Here is a 7,332-nt window from a genome sequence, read left to right on the forward strand (position 1 = left end):
GTCTTTGTTAATCTGGAAGCTTTTCTGAAACCTGTCCGCCAAATACCCTGATGATATTTATAATACTAGTGGCATAGCTTCTAGCATCATAGCAACATTCATTCAATCACACAGTGATGAATGAGTGGTTGTTGCTGTAGCTAGAACCTAACTATTCAGTGCAACTCAAAGTGTGGCCCATGGAACACACACACACACACACACACACACACACATACACACTATTGAAAGGAAGAAAGTGGTTGTTATTAATCAGAGGGAGGTCAAGTACAAATGTACATGTTAAGGATGCTTTTTTGATAGTTGCTTGCCATAAATTTGAAAACCATAGTAATATTTAAGGATGAGATGTTAATCTGAGAGGGTGTAGTTGGTGGTGGAAGGGTATGGATTAGTCATGTCAGTTAATGAACTAGTTTGGATGATTTTACTGAAAACTAAAGTTAATTGTGTTCATATGGAAAGCAAATAATTATGACAATTAAGACATAAAATTGTGAGTGATATATCTAGCTGTTCCAACGATAATGTGTTGATTAGAGCTGTTTCACAAATCCTTCTCAGGAACAGCCCAAGTGCTGTATACTGCTTAGGAAGAAAATGCAGAGTCAGTGTATTGCCATCAAAATGTGCTGATTGCAGCAGCTTGCCCAGAGCTAAATTTGCTGTAATAAAAACTTCTGGAGTGGAACATGGTGGTGGCATTTATGCTATATGCCTCCTAAGTTGTTTCTGTATTATATAAACTCAAGGAAAATAGCTCTCAGTTTGAGAACCTCACAGAGCTCTGTCACCAGACATTGCTGAGTTTCTGTGTGATGATTCTTTTAAGAAATATGTCCACTGAAGTCTCACAGTGAGCAATGGAATCTGGATCTGAAGTAGCTAAAATCTCTGCATTAAAATGGCTTGCATCTTGAAACTCTGTCCAGGTCATTGTATTGAACTCACTTTGATAAATGCCTTTTTGTGAGGTTATTATTTTTCAAGATTCATAGTGACTTCCTTACTCTTTGAGCTCTTACTGCCTCCTGAAATATCATTAAGTGAGGAAATCTGAACTGTATAACCTGTATAATACACAAGAAAATTTGAAAAAGCCTGAAGGGTAAATGAATAAGCCTATCTCATAAATGCGATATTTCTTAACAATTCAGTTGTGGATTCGTTCTGGGAAGTGGCCATGTTTGTCTGGAAGGGAGCCTGTGTAGTTCTCCTCCACGTATCCAAGTCCTTCTGCAACTGTCCTTGATTGAATTCATGGGGCCATCACTGAGAGTAGCAATGCCTTTTAATGCCTTTTAAAGAACTATTTGTGGATAAAGGCCAAAGCTGAAGAGAAAATAGGAAAGAAAATTGTGTAGTTAAGGTTGTGTGTCAACGTGGCTGGGCCTGGTTGAGTGGCTGGGCAGCTGGTGGTAGTTATTCTCCATGATGAAACCGGCAATCAACTCCATGGTGGGATCTACTACAAGCAGCTGAGTAGCTGCTTTAGGGATATGGTCTGCCTCCTGTATATATGAAGCAGCTTTGGCAATTGTCTCTTGTTTATGGCATGTTTAAACCCTTCATGTAGCTGAGTCGATGTTCAGCAGCCTGCCATGCTCTGCTGGCCTTAGGACTTTCAATGGACTTGAATTAGTGGCTTGGCATGTTGTTTGGTGCCTTTTTACTTGTCAGCCTTGGGCTTGTCAGCCTCAGCAGCCAGCAGCTGTCTGAGTGAAGAAAAGCCTGTAGCTTCAGTGGGCCAGTAGCAGAAGGCAGAGCTGAAGCCCAAGGTTGAGGGGCTTTCACCAAGCCCCTAGAGCCTGGCACTTTGAACTTGGACTTAAAGCGACCAAACTGTAAGAGAATAAACTGTTTGTTAAAGCCTTCCCATTTGTGGTATTTTCTGTTAAAGCAGAGGTAACTGAAACAAAACTAAATAAATAAATATGGAGGGAGTGAGGATTTGGAGATGGAAAGTATAAATTAAATTCCATCGATGAATATGTCTTGTGCTTTCAGTGATAATACAATAGAAGATTGGCTCTTTTTTGGGTCCGAGAGGATAAGTATCTTTCACTTGTCAGCCTTTATTAGCTTTCCTGTGCACTTTTAATCACACACCAGGTGACTAGAAGGAGTTCTTCCATTACTGCCAGGGAAACTGTTGTCTTCATACCATGGCCCATCCTTTTTAAAATCCACATTTGAAAGTAGCATATGGACTTAAATCCTTGTATTATTGTCTTTTTTCTTGTATTATTTTTAGTTGGGCAAATGAAGAAAGATCAAGACAATTTTTATTTGAGGAACAACATGATTTGGCTACTCTAAGGTAAAAGTTTTTAAATGAGCTTACAGTAATATTCAAATAAATCAGACTCTTTGGGTAATTTCTTTAAGAGAATTATTTTCCATAGTCATGAAAAGAATACAGTATTTATGTATTAGGAAATTTGGAAATTCAGAAAAGTTAAAAAAATAAATAAATAAAAGTTTAAAAAAAAATACTATCTCAGTGTTCAGTGGTTATAATAGTCATTAAAAAAAAAAAAAAAAATCACCGCTCTCATGTCTGATCTGACTCATAGTGTCCCCTCCTTGGGCTTCCAAGGCAATACAGAAGGAGATTGCCCCGTCTTCCTCCCAAGGAGTGGCTAATGGGTTTGAACCGCTAGCCTCCTGGTTAGCAGTCAAGTGCCTTGGGCACTACACCACCAGAGCTCCTTATAATAGTCATAATGACCCTTTATTTTCATAACCTAAATTTTTTTGCCACCTCTCTTGGGCTATATTTTAAGTTATACCTATTAGATGTTTTATTTTAGCTCATGCCCCTAGCGACCAGTAATATTGGAATAGCTATAAAATCTGCATTTAAATCCATTTTATTTCATATTCATGCATGTAGCTAGTGATTCTTTGCCCAGGAGATGAAGCATAATTATTTGATTTCACTATTTTATCTCTCAGTATATTACCATGGATCTTAAGCAAAATAAATAAATAAATAAACAAACACCTATAAAGATACAAATTCTTAACTGGCCTGGCAAATGAAAATAGCAATGGATTATATTGAGAAATATGAGAACTTATTATACTGTAGTTTTTAAATGCCCTTCTTTCTGTGGGAGAATAGTAGTTCTATTTTTGGTATTGCATTAGGGATTCCCTGTTGTTGTTGTTAGTTGCCACTGAGTCAGCTCCAAAATGAAATACTCACCTAGTCTTGCACTATCCTCATAATCCTTGCTATGATTGAACCCATTGTTGCAGCCACTGGGTCAATCCATCTCATTGAATGTCTTCCCATATTTCTCTGGTTTGCCCAGTGCAATACAACGTCTGATTTCTTTATTGCTGCTTCCATGGGTTTTGATTGTACGTGCAAGTAAAATGAAATATCTAACCACTTTAATCTTTTCTCCATTTATCATGATGTTGCTTATTGATCCAGTTTTGTTCTCTTTATGTTGAGCTGTAATTTATACTAGAGACTGTAGTCTCAGATCTTCACTGTAAGTACTTCAAGTCTTTACCAAACATATATGCTTCTTCAGGGCTCGTCCTTTCTGACAACATGACCACGGTAGGTGAGATGACATCTGTCCATTCTCACTTTTAAGAAGCATTTAGGCTGCACTTCTTCCTGGACAGATTTGTATGTTCTTCTGGCAGTCCATGGTATTTTTAGCATTCTTCTTTACACACAATTCAAAGGCATCAGCACTTCTTTGGTCTTCCTTGTTTTTGTCCAGGTTTCACATGTATATGAGGCAATTAAAAATATCATGGCTTGGGTTACACACATCTTAGCCATCAAAGTGACATCTTTGCTCCTTAACACTTTATTGGGTCTTTTGCTGCAGGTTTGCCTGGTGCAATACAGCATCTGGTTTCTTGACTGCTGCTTCCATAGGTGTTGATTGTAGATCCATGTAAAATTAAATCCCTGACAACCTCAATCTTTTGTCCATTTGTCACGATGTTGATTGTTGGTCCAGTTGTGAGGATTTTTGTTTTCTTTACATTGAACTGTAATCCATACTGAAGACTGTAGTCTTTTATCTTCATCAGTAAGTTTTTTGAGGCTTCTTCACTTTCAGCTATCAAGGTTGTGTTGTATACATATCACAGGTTGTTAGAGTCTTCTTCCAATCCTGATACTGAGTTCTTCTTCATATAGTCCAGCTTCCTGGATTATGTGCCCAGCACATAGATTGAATAAATACAGTGAAAGGATACAACCCTGATGCACATCCTTCCTGATTTAAAACAATTCAATATCCCCTTGTTATGTTCGAACGGCCTCCTGGTCTATGTACAGGTTCTTCTTGAGCACAGTTAAGTGTTCTGGAATTCTCATTCTTTACAATGTTATCCATAATTTGTTATGATCCACACAGTCAAATGCCTTTGCATAATCAATAAAACACAGGTGAACATCTGTCTGATATTCTTTGTTTTCAGCCAACATCCATCTGACCTTAGCAATGGTATCCCTTGTCATAGTGTCATAACAGTCTGCCTTGTAGTCTTATGGATATTACCCTACCACTGAAGCATTATACTTCAGGATAGGTCTTGAAATGTTCTTTCTGATGATTAATGCAACGCCATTCCTCTTCTATTTGCCACTCCCACCATAGTAGATCTTGTGATTGTCTGATTCAAAATGGCCAGTACCAGTCCATTTCAGCTCACTAACAGCTGAGATATTGATCTTTATCCATTCCATTTCATTTTTGACAATTTCCAATTTTCCTAGATTCATTAGTTGTACATTCCATGTTCTGATTATTAATGAATGTGTAGCTTTTTTTCCCCATTTTGAGTTGCATTTGGCCAATCTTTTCAGAAGTGGATGGCCCTGTCCTCCCCAGTCTGCTTTGTCTAGAGGCTTCACTGAAACCTGTCCACCATGGGTGACCCTGCTGGTGTTTGAAATACCAGTAGTATGGCTCACAGAAACATGCAAGCCACCACAGTAGGACAAACGGACAGATGCGTGGTGGAGAGTTTGCTTACACAGTTGTTAATGCATCCACTGGGATGTGGATTGCAGATCTCTTGATTGTAGAAATTGCTCATAGTTTATTTGTGCATGTATGTGATATACGCACAGAGTGGACATGTGTGCTTGGAGGAATGGAAACTCATTTCTTTTCTTCTTTTCCTTGAAAAAAATTCATAATCCCATTTGTGCTAATTTTACTCATGAGAGATAAAGTATAATTTGTTCCAAAGTCTAATGTTCAGAAGGGTCAAGGAAAAATAATGGTTACATCCTTTAAATTATTTTTGCAGTGAATTTGTTACTTGAATGTTCTTAAATTATTAGCATTTTTAGCCCATTAGCCATAGCAGCAGTGTCATAAATTACTATAAAAGACTTCCTGAAGAACCAGACCTCTTGACCAACAGGACCCTTGTACCAATATTTTCTCAGCTCCTGAGGACAAAGGGTAACATATAATTATGTGTATCTTTGCCAATATTGTTCTTCCTTTCTGCCTACCACTCTCACCTTCCAAATGATTTTAATAGTTAAGGCCAGAGCTTTTTCCAATTAGCCTTCATCCACTGTTTTGTAAATTATATTATAATGTATGCCCTATTGTCTCTCAATGAATATTTGGTACTGATAAATACTCAATAAAATATTCATTGAACTAAAATATATCATTTTTAACATCCCCATTTCCACTTCACCTTGCCTGTAAAGGGATTGTTCTGTTCAGTGGCTATGACTGCTAGGTATTCTTCTTGGGTTATGTGATTAGGCATTGCTTCAACTAATTCCTGGTTTCCAAACCTGTCCAGACATAGGACTTACTTGGAAAGCTGGTTATACATACAGATCTCAAGGTTTCATTACAACTTGCTGAGTCATAATCTCTGGGTGATTTGTATCATCAGACAAATCCAGAAAACTTCAAAGTTATGAGTCTGTACTTGGAACTTAATCAATGAATAATTGAATATTAGTGTATAGGAAAGATTATGGATGTGGATTGAATTGATCTTTATTTCCCATGCTAGTTAGCTCAGATATCAAAGGAAAAAATCACTGTAATATTCTCTTTAAATTTAAGATTCTATGAGATTTTATTTGAAATATTAAAAATTATTATTGCTGACCACTTACCTTATGCGAAGCATCATTCTAATCTTTTTCATTTATTTACTAATCTGCCAAGGCACTTGACTACTAACCAGAAGGCTGGCGGTTCAAACCCACCAGACACTCCTCAGAAGGAAGGTTGGGCAATCCTACTTCCGTAGTGATACTGCCTCGGAAACCCAAGGAGGGGTCGCTGTGAGTCGGGGCCAACTTGACGGCAAATAACAACAACAACAACAGTATAGAGAAGTGAAGTACTTTTCCCAAGGTCAAGCAGGTAGCAGGTGGAAAAACTTAGATTTGAACTTAGAAAGTCAGATTTCAGAGTCTGCACAATTAATCCCTGGAATATGTTGCTTATAGCCACCAAATTACCTACTAATGTATCAGGCACTTCTTATACTTTAAATTCATTTACCAGCCTTATAAAATAAGATTAAGAAAACCAACGTTAGAGAAATTAAGTAATTTGCCTAGAGTTACTCTGCTAGTAGAGCCAGTGTAATTTGAGCTTAGTTGGCTTACCTCCAAAACATTGTGCTGTTAACCACTTCTCTATACGCTGGAATGACATGTTTGAATATGTTGATATATTGTGATCTCTTCAGTATCTTGAATAAATAATAGTAGTTTCTGGAGGTCTGGGGGTTTGGGGGAAGGTAATTGTATAATCCTTTTATGTCTACATTAAATAATGCCTACATTTTACATCTGCATCATAACACTTTAATAAGTACATTAAATTTTAGAAGAAATTCTGAAATATAGAATTCCTTGTCCCAGAGAGATTTTTGAAACAATGACTTATAGCTTAGTGCCTAAGGCACTTGACTGCTAACCAGAAGGCTGGCAGTTCAAACCCACAAGCCACTCCTGGGAAAGAAAGTTGGGCAATCTACTTCCGTTGTGATACTGCCTCGGAAACCCAAGGAGGGGTCGCTATGAGTTGGGTCCGACTTGATGGCACGTAACAACAACAACATCTGTCATAGATTGGCTGAAAGTAGAGCAAAAAAACAAAAACCAAACTCGCTGCTGTGGAGGTGATATTGACTCATAGCGACTCTTCCTTGGGTTTCTGAGGTGGTATCTCTACAGAAGTAGAATGCTCAGTCTTCCTTCCAAGAAGTGGCTGGTGGGTCTGAACCGCCTTCCAGTTAACAGTCAAATGCTTTAGGTGCTATGCCACCAGAACTCCTACATACTTTTTGAGATTCTTA

Source organism: Orycteropus afer, unplaced genomic scaffold (genome assembly GCF_000298275.1).
Source record: "Orycteropus afer afer isolate SDZICR_OR568_19922 unplaced genomic scaffold, OryAfe1.0 scaffold00158, whole genome shotgun sequence".
NCBI lineage: Eukaryota > Metazoa > Chordata > Mammalia > Tubulidentata > Orycteropodidae > Orycteropus > Orycteropus afer.